At 41.6% G+C, this 15358-nt stretch overlaps 1 protein-coding gene across 4 annotated transcripts in view; it reads right to left on the reverse strand.

The window, feature by feature from the left end:
• Positions 1 to 267: 267 nt before the first annotated feature.
• Positions 268 to 15358, reverse strand: part of LOC146561304 (uncharacterized) — a 40503-nt gene continuing 25412 nt past the window's right edge. For 3 of the 4 annotated variants that reach the window (XR_014894863.1, XR_014894865.1, XM_085297284.1), the window contains one exon: positions 268 to 7620. The gene's annotated coding sequence lies outside the window, so the exon portion shown is untranslated. The remainder of the gene's footprint in view (positions 7621 to 15358) is intronic. The other variant, XR_014894864.1, reaches the window with a different exon arrangement.

Here is a 15358-nt window from a genome sequence, read left to right on the forward strand (position 1 = left end):
CCTAGATTTATGCATTTATACTAATTACCTACTGCTGGGGAGGGAGGTGGATGGTTTAACCTTCTCACAGCTAATTTCTCATGATTTCTCCAAAGCCTTGACGCAGCCCGCAGGGGGGGAAAAATGACCTTTTCTAATTTTATTATCAGCAATATAAACAAAATGACACTAATAAGGATAATGTGATGACACCTTTAAAAACATCTCATTCCATTTCATTTTGGAGCATCAGATGGTAATAATGAAGCTGACCAAATATTTGATTGGCTTTTATTTGCAAAACATGATTTGCATATTTTTTTTTTTAATCTCAGACATATTTTCTGAAACAGGATGGATGGTAGGAAAATATAACCATTACCAAACCAAATGGAATTTCAGATCCGGTGTGCCTGTTGTCAGGACTTCCAAAACACGGTTGATTGCGAGATTTTGTATGACATCTTGGATTAGCTCATTCCTCACTCCTCATAGGTTTTAGTCCATATTGACATGACAGCATCACACAGTTTCTGGAGATTTGTTGGCTGCACGTCCATGAGCTTTGTACCATGGTGCATTATCCTGCTGGAAGCAACCATCAGAGGATGGGTACACTGTGGTCATAAAGGGATGGATAACACAGTGGTGTTTAAACAACGCTCAATTGGTACTAAGGGGTCTAAAGTGTACCAAGAAAATATCCCCCATGTCATTATACCACCAGCAGCGGCCTGATACGAGGCAGGATGGAGCCATGCTTTCATGTTGTTTATGCCAAATGTGAAGAAATCACGATTTATCAGACCAGCCAATGTTTTTCCAGTCTTCTGTTGTCCAATTTTCCAATCCAATCCAATCCAATCCAATCCAGCTTTATTTATAGACCAATTAAAACAAAACAGCTTACTTGATCAAATTCCAATTAAAAGACAGAATTAAAATAAAAAACACATATTAAACAAACATAAAAAATAAGACAATAAAGTAACAATAAGTTTAAAATAAATACAATTAAAAAGTCTTTAAAAGGTTTTATTAAAAGTAGAAGATTAAAAAGTGTCCAAATATTGACTCAAACTGACTACAAGCTAATTGTCATGGAGAAAATGTGTATTTTTAAATGTGATTTGAAGACCTCAAGTGTTGAAAAGCAAACAAGTCTTTAAAAGCAAACAATAAAACTTCAAGAACAACAATGAAATGGACAGGCAACCATTATGAAGAGCCGAGCACAGTTGTAATGTGCTCATGTTTTGTGAACTGAAGCCTTGGTTTCCTGTTCTTTGCTGACACAAGTGTTCTGCTGCTGTAGCCCATCTGCTTCAAGGTTACATGTGTGGTGTGTTCAGGTTTCCTTCCTATCAGCCCAAAGCAGTATGGCCACTTTCCTCTGACGTCTGACATCAACAAGGCATCCAAACCCAGAGAACTGCTGCTCACTGGATATTTTCTCTTTTCAGACAGTTTTTTATAAACCCCAGAGATGGTTTTGTAGGAAAACCTCAGCAGAGCAGCAGATTCTGACACACTCACACTAACAACAACGGCAAGGTTTACTGCCACTTAATTCACCTTTCTTCCTCATTGTGATGCTCGCTTTGAACTTCAGCAGGTTTTCTTGGCCATGTCTATGTGTTTAAATACACGAATTACTGCCATGTGATTGGCTAATTAGATATTTCTCCTAAAGAGCAGTTGGCAACTCTTTCAAGTGTGCCTAATGAAGTGGCCAATTAGTGTGCACTGTTTTGAGACATTTGGACAACGTTTGTTTGTTATCTGACCCAACAACACCGGGATCGGTGTCACTGTGGGAAAAGCTGTTAGCAGTTAGCAATCCGCTGGATCTCTAGTGGGAAGGTTTTTTAAAGTGTTCAGCAAGTCAGCAGCGACACAAAAGTTCAAACCACAAAAAAATGGTAGATGTTAAAAAACTAGTGAGAGCTCAATGACTTTTCAAGTTGTTTTAGTTTCTCTTGGGTTTGAGAGATGCTCGGGTTAGAGGAGGAGGAGGAGGAAGAGACTGTTGTTTTGGTGCTCTGCCACCAAAAACCTTATCTGCCCTGCTGCGAGGCTGTAGTGGAAATGAATGTCATCAAAGCTCGGCTTGGATAATGGCCACAAAATAACTATCATATTATGGTTTCAGCTGTGCTAATGAAAAAAATACCCTCTCTGAGGCCTCAAACAAGGCAAGGTGCCAGTTCTACTTGACAGTTCAAAACAATATTTTTTTTTCATTGTTGTGTGTGCTCGCCCTTTGGGCATCTGGTAATTTCTCAGCACAATTAATTCAAGTAGACTTTGTTAAAAGGTCAATAGTGAATGAAAGATTATGTTGTTTTTAATTATATTTTTTTCTGTAACACCGCTGAAAACGAGATAACGAATGAATTCGAATACAAGCCCTTTTTACTGTGTGTGCTACCTGCCAGTGAATGATAAATAGTTCAGGTTAATTTGCTCACGCTGCATGTATCATTCCGCTGAGGGTTTATAAAACTTCACTGATGCACATTTAAACATCTTTTTATACCGCTGACTGCAAAAATGATTCGAGGTACATTAGATAACAGGCGTCGTACACCTGAGCAATGTCATATTTGTGAATTTACATTCTCAAAGGTGCTGACGTCAATCAAGTCCAACGCCATTATGAGGAAAAAAAAATGTTGAGACCTTTTACATCTCAATTTGTTTCTGAAGCGGAGCCAAAGCTCACTAATTAGAATGATACTGCTTTTGGAGCTGCATGCCACAACTATGCTTTCTAATTTCAAATGTGTGTGACGGTGGTGCGGCCCATGTGGGTGGTGTAAATCCCTATCAGCTCACGTTCAACACCGCCGAGAGAAAAGGCCGAACATCACTGAACGTTGTCACTGAGTAACACGATATAAGACCGTTTTTGTCTTAATGCGTTAAAGCCTTCAGCATCAACTTGTCATTCTTTTGATTTTTAAAAGGTTGCAAAACAGCAAAAATATAACAAGCATGCATGTGACTGATTTTATTATGACAGTGATGCACACTGTGTGAGAAAAGCAGGTGATGGTCATGATTCTAAATGTTACATTTTGGCCAATATTCCTGTATCACTAGCACAGCACGACAGATATATGGACATACAGTTTGCTGCAGAGTACCTATGCGGTACACTAGGTGTGACACGGCTTGTCGCTGCTCTATTCCACCCCTGAGTGCTGTGAAGCTGATTTATAAGTGGGAGGAGCCCGCGAGCTGCAATCAGCCCGTTTTCATCAGCATTATAGCTGCCTGACAACATCCAGCTGTCCCCGATGTGCCACAGAGGGCTGATGGTGCTCATCGCAGCTCTGCAATATTACCACAGCACTCACTGTGATAAAAATATATAGTCGACACACACGGATACTTTCCTAGAGTCAATCATGCAGACAGACACTTGTAGAATAGCTTTGCTTTGTTTTTGTTGTCTTTTTATTTATTATTTTTCTTCATCTAATAATAAAAATAATAATAATGTCGTTATTATTATTATTTTTATTATTCTACAACTTGTTTCTTAATATGAATCTTAATCTTGCATAGTTTGATTCTTGTGGGTTACACTTGATAGTTGCTAGCAGCTTGTGTCAAGGGACTTGGAACAAGTGAATGAATTTTACAAAATGATGCTGCAATCTACTTCCAGGATGAGAGCACACCTAATCAAAGCCCTGACTCAACAATGCATCAGCGTTAGGCAATCTCTCTCTCTTCCCTTTTTCCTGATGCCGCCTCTCCAGCTGCTCCCACTAACTTGTGATATAATGACATTATACTGTAACCTGATAAATTGCGAACCCAGCTGGCTATATCTGGTTTTGCTTTTACAACAGCTGGGATGCTACATGCACCGGGCGCTGCTGGTGCAAAGCGCAAAAATCAACAGAAAACATCCAAGCACAGCTATAAGTCTTCGTTTGAGCCGAGTTTGAGAATTGACGATGTTGTTAAATCATTAAACAGTGTCGTTTATTTGGAAAAAACAAAACAGATCGGTCCTGTTTTGTACGTGCTGCTTTCAAAAGTGCAAATTATGGTCCTGAAATTGTTTTTATGTCATTATGTCCACTATGTTTGGGTACAGTTTTGGTTAATTGTCAGGGTGCTAGTGTGAGCATTCATGTTAACACAGACAAAGCTGCACTGTCTGAGGTTGCTGTCAGGAGGTCCAGCCTCTGGTTGCAAAAGGAAGTCTAAAGATTCTACAAATGTACTTGTACTTGTATAGTACTTTTGTACTCTAACTGAGAATTCAAAGTGCTTTTTAATGTTAGTCACATTCACCCAATCACACACATTTATACAAGAGCTTTTTTTCTATGCCTAAGCGCCTTGCCTAACATTCACACACACACTCACGCTCATAATCCAGTGGATGCATCAGGGAAAACTCTGAGTTTAACATCCTAGCCCAAAGATGCGCCTGAGCTTGTAGGCTGGAGGAGCCAAGGTTCGGACCACAGGCCTTCTGACTGGTGCCCTACCTCCTGAGCTACAGCTACCCCTGAAGTCTATGAGAAAACAAACTTCCTCCTTACTTGTTTGAGACCCAAGGGGGAAAAACTGATGATTTTATGGTCTCTGGCTCTGTTTAACAGAGAGAGAGAGTTGGAGTTAAATAGACAGCAAACAGAATGTGCTTGTGGACATGGCTACCTCGAGAGTGACAGTATTCTCAGTCCGGTCCACCCTTTGCTCCTGCGTGTGGTTTAAGAACTGAAACCAAGAGCACAACAGAGAAAATGCCAAAATCAAAGCTTCAAAAGGACAGTACAGAAAGCAGCATCCAGTGTCAGAGCAACTATGTCCATCTTTTGTAAACACTCCCTGTTTTCTTCAGCGCGTTAAAGGAACTAATTCTTACCATAACCTGAACTTTAGAATAGCAGGTTAGCTTGTTACAGTGAATTCACAAAGTATTCCCACTCATGCAGATTTTGTCTACTTTATTATCTTGTGTATGTAATTCTAAAATGAAGACAGTTTTTAAAAATGGTCATTTTCTCCAATCAATATTTTATGTATGTGTTCCAGTAAAGCAAGAGTAGTACGATATGAACAGAGGGTCACAGCAGTCTGATTTTGATTAGACTGATTTGTAAAAGCAGCAGTTACAGCTTTATGTCTTCTTAGATTAGTCTACAGGTGGTTTATTTCATTGCTGATGTGAATGCAAGTGTGGTTACTAACTCAAACTATATAATTTCTTCATGTCAAACAAAATTAATTCATATGAAGGTTATTTAAGACATTGCGTGGAGGACTTCCTGACTTTAATCATTAAACTGTTATTCTTTCAGAAATATGTAGACAAGCTAGATAAATTCTTAATTGCACGATACAATGATGGTATGTAGAATTAATTAGAATAGGGCTTTGTGTGGCCAGGAGGATGGCCACACAAATGCAAAAATGCCTCAACTTAGCCATGGTTAAATTCTGTTTTCTTGGCAAATTAATTTTTAGACAGAGCGTAAAATAAAAAAATATGTTTTCCTCTGCTAGGCTGAACAGACATTTATTGATTTTTTTTCTCTCCATCTAATGCATTCAAGATATAACAGTACCGCTCCGCTCAGCTGAGGAACAGTCTGCTTTTGTTCTATCAAGCATAACTAACAACCGTCATTTGTATCATTGTTGCCGCAGCTGGATGACGGTTGTCTAAAAGAAGCGGCTCTGTCTTTCCTGCACAAAAAATGCAGACTTGTTAATGTGCGCAGCCCTATTACTTAATAGATTACACTTTAAAGCGCGCATACAATCGTGGCTTTATTTGCAGGTAAATGTTGTCATTAGTGATTGCAGCAGACACCGAACTAAACGTGTTTCAAACAGATGCGCCTCTATTGAGATCAAAAGCAACAAACAGAAGTCAGTAATTTGGCACACATTTAATGCAGCGGGCTTTCATAGCGGGAAAATGATAGTAATTGAAATGCGGTGTCACTTGGCAAACTGCTGATGTGAGAAAGGTAATAAATGAAGAATCAAATAGTCCTTAACATCTTCCCCTCATTGTCATTTTATCTCCTGTTGTCATCCGAGAGACAGTTACCGCTTTGTTGCTACCCAGAAGGAACCCTGTTTAAAAGTGACGCCGACGTTCCCTTGTTCTCGAGCAGAGGGCTTCAGATCTCGGTCTAATCAGATTTAATGGACGTAAAATGAATCAGTGGAACCACAGTATCAATCTTTCTCTTTCTTTTCATCAATATACCAGAGACTCGTCGCTTTGGCGGTAGGACTTGAGTGCTGGTGAAACATCCAAACCACTAGGTAAACAAACCACTGGTAACAGTGCAGTCCCACTGAAAGAGGACATTTTCTCTAAACTGTTTTGTTTTTTTTAAACTATCACGTTAAGGATGATAATTTGAGCGAGCACACATGTTAGACTCATACAGTGACAGAAGTGATGATTGCTGCTGAAGATACAGACACAGTGACCTTTCTCTATTTTCTTTTTAAGGACATAAGAGTGGAAATGATGGAGCATGCTGTGGGAGAGGAAAAGGCCACATACAGCCTCTGGGCTCCTTCATGCCTCCTAGAAATGGAGCCAGACTGATCAACATAAACAAGGATGAAATTATTTGCGGCTGTCTCACAAAAGTATATAACTGATCGGGTTACTCGGATGATCACAGCATAGACATTTCACATCTACCTTTTTCATTGCTGTTTGCCTGATGTGGTCCCGTGTTAAATAATGCTCATTAACAACAATGCTGGGTTAGTTTCAGCATTAAGCAGAGATTTCTGTCCGTTCTTCGCTTTCACAGCACACAGTATGAAAAGAGGATTCATTCATTATCACACCACAGACAAATTAACAGGGGTGTTTCTAAATACCCCGGGTTCTCGCAAAGACACCCAGCCCCTCCATGCATTGTTGATGTTGTTTGGGCTCAGTTCGTCTGTGGCAGATTGGCTCACGGGGAAGCTTGCAGACATTTGAATTAAAGCTGCAAAACTATTAAAAATGTATGGCCCTGTATGAATGCATGACCTATATTTTCCATGCAAATAAATAAATAAACAGGGTTTAGAGGGGATGATGCAAATCTTCAGAAGTGGGACACAGGATGAGCTAATGACAACAATAAAGAGTTTGGATTTCACACTGAGAGCATAATGGAGACCAATCCTGTGTTACTCATTCCCTCACCTCCTCTCTTTTGCTTCCCCCATAATCAGGCTATCCCACAATGCACCCTGCAATATCCATCCCAGCGTGGTAGTGTTTGAATTGGCCTCTCATGGTTCAAGTGCATATTGTGACTCACCTCTCTCTGGCTTTCATGCGGTGTGTTTTTTACAGACTTGACATTGACACAAGGTGGTTGTTGGAGTCTTTTTCTTATTGACGGTGATGCGGCCTTTCTCCTTTATTCTGTCCCCAGATCATGTCTGTCTGTCTTCTTTTTTCTGCCTCTCTTCTTCGCTCCTCTCCCCTCGCCCTGTCTGCCTGCCTCTGTTGTCTCGGTAGATTTCTTCTTCACTGCCATTCAGACGATGTCAAGGACCATGGCAGGGAAAATAAAGGCCACTGGTTTCTTGCTTCATGATGGGCTGTCGTCTTGTGACTGAAGCAGCTTCTAAAATTCACTGTAGGGGGAAAAAAAAGGTGGTAAACAAATGCATCAACCATCAGCCAAAGAAAAAAGATCTGCGTGACACTTTCTCTGCTGGGTTTCTCTGCCAGCCCAGGGTTGCAGCAGTGTCTCTCTTCTTAAGCGAAACCAAAAAAAAGCCTTGCAGTTAAGAAGAAGACTAAAAGGCTTTCGAGTCAAGGCATTAACATCAATTTGTCGTTTGCGTACTGTAGATGAAAAGGTCATCTTGTTATCTCTCACATGGTCTTATGTGACATTAGTGTTCAGCCTGAAATCTGTCTATAGACCATTGAACCGGGGACGTTATACTGACTCTGTGACAAGTGAATAACCTTTTACCTTGTGTTTTTGGCAAAGGCCATCCTGTCTCAGAAGCAACTCTGAAGCTAGCACTCCTTCCTCTCAGTAAGTTTGTGCCTGTGTGTATCAACTAATGTGTGTGTGTATGTCTAGGTTTAGGCAAGGCTGTGGGCTGTTTACACGAAGCATAAAAGTGTATCCATGCTGAAATGACTAATTGGGAAATACAGTGCACAACCTCATTTGAGGCACCAAGCAACTTCCTTCCTTTGCATGAATAACTGCAGGCTTGTGCCCTAAATACAGTACCTATGTGAAGCTTCCTACACCATGGCAGCCAGTAGAGTATTGATCTTATGAGCACTGCTAGATGATGAGAATCCCTGCACGACATTGTGCTTTTTAGCCTTCTTGTGTGCATTTTGGCTTTCACTCCGAGGGACTTTTCACCCCGCCTTTTGCACCTCTGCTCTGGCTTAAGCCACAAGACTGGCATCGAAGGGCCAGTAAAGAAGCTTCTTCTAAATAAACCTGACAGCGAAGCCAAGGTGTGGTGACATGCAAATCAATATTTCACAACATCAGCCACCGGCTGGTGGAGCACGGAGGAGGGGTGACAAGGTGCACCCAATACTGTCAGTGATTTAGACCGCAAGGGAAGTCAAGGGAATCCAGTTAGTGGTTGCATCTTGGTTACAGTTGCACTACACGCAGTAAATATAGTAGGGCAAATCACAAGCCAGCTAGCATGAAGTCATTTCTGGTTCAGCACCCAGTCCACATTCACCACTGCTTTTGCAGCAGTTTAGCTCCCAATTTACCGGAAGATAAGCTGGAAGTTGTTGATCACACTGAAATGACATCTGCGCTTTGTTTATCCACCATACGTGCCATAGCTGTTTGCAGTCTCATAGTGGAAAGAAAGGATCAGCGAAAGCAAAGCAGATGGCTCGCATATGGATGCAATTGCTCCGTCGTTGAATTGTACAATTTAGTTGTACAGATCGGCTAAGCGGCATGTCACAACACAAGCGCTGCTGATGCAGCTTGGCAGCCGTTTGAACGGCAAACATGTCATTCAGTTATAAATTATGTTTCACGCAAGGTCACCTTGTGTAAAGGTTGGGAAGGAGAAGGAAATGAGCTGAGGGTGTAATTCATCTCTTCACGTCAGAGATATATATATCACAGTTAAACTCCCAGATAGCACCAGCACAAACTCAGCACAGATGTCTATATTTATTAGCCTTTGGAGCCATGCGTCTAAATAGTGTCAATTCAATGTTTATTGCTCTAAATTTCCACTTTAAACTTTTCACTGCAGCGCTATAAAAAGTAGGCAGATTTTAGCGGTGATTGTGTGCTGAAGAAATATCAACGGATGTAAACGTGGCTCTTTACACAAATTTATGTAAATGCAGGGCTGTGCGTCATCCAGGACTTGTAGCTGGTATCCTTTTATTGGCACTGCTAAATCTCCGTCCTTGTGTGACATTCAACTCCAATCCATGCTCCCTCAAGGATACATGTCTTAGCATAATACAGACAGCTTAGGAGTCATTGAGATGTGGCCCATCTACTCCAGTAGAAAGACACTGCCAGGCAAGGGACCCCCCCCCCCCCAAAAAAAAAAGAAAGAAAAAATGCTCGTTGCCAGCTTCATGCCAACTCTGTGCCTCTCCAGCTTTGGCACTCTTGACCGCTCACTCAATTTCATTCACACCTCCCCTCCCCCACTCGCAAAGGATGTAAAGAGACAGCATACGGTCCACTTTGGCTGTCCTGTCTGGTCACATTACATTCAAATGCTACGCAAGAGGTCACCTTGTATTCTCTAATAGAATTGCCTATATTTTTTTCCCAATAAACCACATGTTTATCGTCAACTAATATCATCCTTGTGCTGAGTACTGTGCCAGATACAGGGAGACGGGCAAGGTCAAATCCCTCTCTACAGTCCCCATCTGGCACTAACCCCAGTGACAAGGGTGTCTGGGAGAGGGAGCGAGTTTCATGCTGGATGCACAATTTGTCCACTGTTTACTCTTCCGTCCATTTGCATCACTGACAGTAGATCTGAGTGACATTAACACGAAGCTACTGTCAGAGTAGTGCCGCTTTCCTCGTACTTGGAGATCATCTCCCAGATTCTGCATATGATGCTTCCATGATGCAACATGCAACTCCACATGTAAGCTAGACGCCTAAACAGCCTCGAGCATCTTAAGAGATCGGTTCTGAGAAATACGATGAGGGGAAAAATTGATTCTCAGCAAAAAAGTGGAGCAGAGTTTAAAGTATGAATTTTACCCAAACAGTGTGGAGCAAAGAGTGGACTATTTCTTTACAAGCTGCAGTGATTATCCCAGAGCCATGCCAAAAGCTAGCACACAACAGGTTCATTGTACAGTTAAATAAAAGAGACACAACTTGTACATTAGTGGGCTTTAGCTTTTAACCTTTGGAGAGAGCTGAGCTGCCTGTTTCCCTGCTGTTTCCCGACCAAGCTTCCTACCTCCTTGCTGTTGCTTCTCATTAGCGGAAAAGACAGAAATAGGAGTCGAATCGATCTTGTCGGTAAGGAGGGGAAATATGTGAAAACTCAAACTGTTAAAGCATTTCTGAAAATCTAAAACCAATTTCAAAAGCAACTGCAGACACATTTTGAACCAAACTGTGAACTGAATATGTGCGTCTCCTCACTTATACAGGAAGGTTATGTTGTGCTTCAGACATGCATCCTGAATAAAGCATCAGAAAAAGTCACTGCAGTATATGTAACTCGTTTAGGCAGATTTTCAGGACACGGCACTGTGAAAAAAGCTGCAGTTTGTCAGGCTTGTTGATTCCAAGAAAATCCATTGATTACAAACAGCTGCCTTACAGCTTTTATGTCACTCCAACATCTTTGTTTTCTTTTTCAAAAGATCAACTTATTAAAGAAAAGAAATGATCTGAGCGTATAGCTGGATGCGCTTATTGTACATTCAGGTGGATTGCTGAGAAGTGCGGTCCTGTGTTATGTATTACATAAGCACAACAGGGTTCCTCAACCCTGCTAGCGAATGAATAGTCACACCTGATGAGGAACAGAATGACCTGATTTCCTGTATCTCCAGAGACATCTGTGCAGATGAAGGAGCACGGTGCATCAGGCCTCCTTTTGCCTTTTTCTCCAACCTGTCATGGCATCAATCCTGCCTTTAGATGTGCTCTCCATAGGGAACTAATCAGAGAAGGTACAGTGGTTTAACCTTCTCTGTCGTTCTATTTCTAAACGTGAACATATCTATCCATCCAGCCTTATATTTTGTCAACCTTTCTCTTCTTCCTCCTCGGAGATTACGTTTTTCTTCCCTCCTTCTTATGCTGACTTTCTTTCTGCCACTCCCTCTCTTTTTATCTCTCCTTGCCCCCCTTCCCCTCCCCTCCCCTCCCATGTTTTGGTAGCGCTGCAGCTCTTGGAGCTCAGGGACTATGATTAGGACAGAAGAGAACTGGCTGTAAGACAGAGACAAACTCAGAACTGGGTCATCATTGTTTCTGTGTGAGGGCCCGCTCTGCAGATGAAAAGCTTGAAGACAAGAGCAGCAAATGACGCTCAATACAGTACCGGGAGCCGCAGACATTTCTGTGCTACAGAAATACCCGCGCAAAGGAATATGAACTACGACGCAGAATTTATGTAATAAGAGTTAAATAAAACATCTTACTGGCCTGCTTTTCTATGTGCGAAACCTCCGAGTTAGTAATCGCCCGGCGGTCTGCTGTAGCCGCGCGACAGAGATGGAGCACAGTCACTGTGCTCGTGAACGAGACAGGGGAAACCTTGGTTGGTTGTCACAGAGTAATAGAATTTTGACACTGATCATCATTTTGCTCCTGCTGTTTTGTGCTCTCTCTGTCTCTCCTTCTTGTCCTCTCTCTCTGTGTCTTCCACCCCTTTAGCAGACAGTCTGACAGGGTCTGTCCCACTGGCCAACCATTCAGCACTCATCATGCGCATCATTTCCTCTCATCATTCCCCCCGGTGTGCTTCTTCCATCTCTTCTGGCCTGTTCCCTCGCCATCAACCACTCCACGTAAACCCTTTGATTTGTTCGTGTGTGTGTGTGTTTGTGCCTCAGTGTGCAGCCCATAAAATCACATTAAATAATATATAGTCAAGCACACTGTTTCATGCAGCTTGCTTCGTCACGCTGTCTAAGTGTGCATTTGTGAAGATAGTGTGTGATGTCAGTTTGAAGGAACTAGCTGGGGTTATATTTCATATATAATGTGTTAAAAGCAACAAGTATGGCACCAAAGACATCTTCTGTTGAAAGTTCACATCTACTGTTTTTAGCCTTTTGAGTTCAGTTGAATTTATTCTGAAACTAGGATGCAAACAGCATGTAGTAACTCTATTTAAAGACTATGTCTCTAAAATCAGTTACTTGAGGACGAAGAACCTTAACCTGATATTCGTATATCAGAATGTCGGTTCTTCAGCTTGATATGTGTTTTTTTTATTTTTTTTTATTCTGGCTTGTGTTAAACCTTTATTGCAAATCCGAATCAGTGGTGCCTTGGCCTACTTTCCAAACCATAGAGGAGCAAATAATCAGCTCGAGCTAAGGATTTGCCTGGCACTCTTTCAAACGTGGATGCTTGTGAAACATCCCTGTTTGCAAGTGTTGGGTTTCACTGAGAGACTTTCAGAGTGTTTGCCATTTCTTGTAGCTAACAGGGAGGATTTTGAGACCTCTACTGCCACCTAGAGTATAATCAGAGGAGGATCACGAGGGACTGAGCTGCGTGGCTAGACAGGATTTGTAATCATCTTTACAACACCAAAGTGAATTGCAATGCAGTACACGAAATCAAGCTCTTACTTGAATTATGCACATCACAAGTCATAACATGGACACCCATCATTTCCCTGTGTCGATCGTTTCAATACTGGATACTCTGTCTTTATTGTAGGATTATTTATGCCAAACACATGACAATTCCTGGTTTGGTTTTTTTGTGGATTTGTTCTTTCACTGCCTCTCCTTTCCTTCCTCGATGAGCCTACTCACAGCATAGAAGTAATGCCAGAACGGTTCCCACTGCCAGAAATTGCCCGGAGGTTTATAAATGAACTATTTGTTGTTCAGAGTGTGGGAAGATATTTCCTTTTTATTATACAAGTAAACCCAACAGCAGCGACTAAAAGAAGAGAGGAAACCACGGATCATCAGAGGCTTAAAACCCTTTTTATGTATTATCCACCTCGTTTTTTTCATATGATTTCCTTCCCCCCTTTATAGTCTGTGCTACAATTCTTCTACACAATTCAAAATATCCCTGCCACTCATCCCACAATGATTTTTCTTATCACCAGCTTCATCTCCTTTTAATTAAACCTTTCACTGGACGGAGACACGGACCATTATGTTCTCTATATTTCAGAGAATAGATGGGAAAATGACTTAACACCTTATGCTGACCTTTCTCAATCACTGCCTGCTGGCAAAGCTACACAAAGCGATTTCCCCAACATATTTATCTCATCCAAAACACACCTTAGACTTAATCCTAATGGCCTTTTCATTACCCTTTTAATTAAGCTGCACTGTGAGTGTTAAATGTCTCTCGGGAGCTTATGTCATATCTAACCTATACACGGTCATTTGGGGTAGTTAAGCCAACATTAAGCACAAAGTATAGCCATCAATTACTCATGTTGTTCTTTATCATGCTTGTGTTGCACAGTAAATAAGCTGAGACGAGCTCTCATTTACATAGCAGTGCTCGTGTTGCAGGCATAGGGGAAAACGAATAAATGCAGGGTTTCAATATATTCAGTGATCTCACTGCAAATGCTGATTGTTTGAGTTCTTGGATGAGTGAGAAATTGTTGATGGAGTAAACAGGGGTTTATTTATATTTTTAAGAAGCGATGCATGCAGGGTTTTTCAGACGAAGCTGAAATTAGCCAGAATTCAGAAATATGATAATAAATGTTTGACTTAATTGTTTTTTATATGTATATTAGATATGCAAAAATCATGAGGCCACTGAAGTTATTAAAGTCTGTGTAATATCAGCGTTATGAGCCGTTGTGCAGAAGTTGCAGTCGATTTGTTTTGAGCTCAGCACCTGGACAAGGAAGACGTGCATCTATTTTGCGCATTATTCAAATAAATCTATCAGAAGATTACATTACTGATTACTGTTCAAAATGTGTTTTTCCCAACCTCGAGAATTCATCCACACGAGGAGGATAATTGTTATACATTCCCTGTTCTGTATGAATAATGGGATCTAATCAGAATCACTTCATAATCAAGCCCAAGAGGCATTTTCTCATGCGCACCAACAAGACAATTGTGGGAGCATCACTGATGTTTGTGGGATTCCCAGTAGATGGCAGTATTTCCTCACATCTTCCTTGTGGTAATGAACGCAGGGGAGAATAAACCAGAGACAAAGGTCAAATAATATAAAATAGTGGTCACCAGGAGACCGGGGACTTTCTCAAGTGCCTAGTGGAGCTACTTAGTGTGAGATCTGCCGGAGGAAAAGGCAGAGGTCCCATTTCCACCTCAGCAAAATGAAATCAAAAGCCCCTGGGATTTGAGGCTGACCTTCCTAGCTCCCACTGCACTTGAGTGATTACTGAAATATAAGAGACGGGATGGTGCAGAGCTGAATTGTCACATAATCCTTAACCGCAAAGCTACATAATCGCCCGAATATGAATTGTTTTACATGAATTAACAATTATTGTGTACTGTAATTAACATTTGCAGTGAACTGTAATTTGGAGTCTTTGGAGCGGATACAAACACAACACACAAGAGCATTATTATTACAAAGAAAACAAGGAGGCCGAGTTGTTTCTGCGTTAGGAAACAATGCTCTGTACTGTAAAGTGTAATATGAGGCTAAATGCCAAACTTGTTTGTTTAACGTTTCAGTGAAAAGGAATTCCTTTGGTTCGCTTCAGACCTGCATGCATTTTATTGGGTTGTGTGGGATTTGGGCAGGAAACCAGAGCTAATGCCCCCTCTCCCACTTCAAACGGATGCCAGGCACCCTTAAATGTCATGAGGTGGTTAGAGAGTTGACGGAGGTGGGAGGGAGCGGAGATTGAGGAGTGGGAAGCTCGGGCTCGCTGGGTGGAAGAGAGAAATCCAGCCACAGCGGGCTCTTCTCTGAGCTTATCAGCATGTGCTGGATGTAGCTTTATCGAGGCTGCTAAGGCAAACCAGATGCAGCGTAAGCTGCTCTGTGCCACTATGTGTCAGGTACAGCCTGGGTCAACCTGAGGCGCCTCAGCAGAATAGGAAGAGGCCAGTATACATTTCAAACTCACTGCAGATGTTCCCGACTAGTGTACAGTAGAATGTAAGCTCCCGCAGCTCATCTTTTTGACTTTGAAGACTTTAGCAGGTCTCATG

Source organism: Mchenga conophoros, linkage group LG13, assembly GCF_057382185.1.
Source record: "Mchenga conophoros isolate Kocher_MC1m ecotype Shallow Benthic linkage group LG13, M_conophoros_male_GT1.1, whole genome shotgun sequence".
In the NCBI taxonomy this organism is placed as follows: Eukaryota; Metazoa; Chordata; class Actinopteri; order Cichliformes; family Cichlidae; genus Mchenga; species Mchenga conophoros.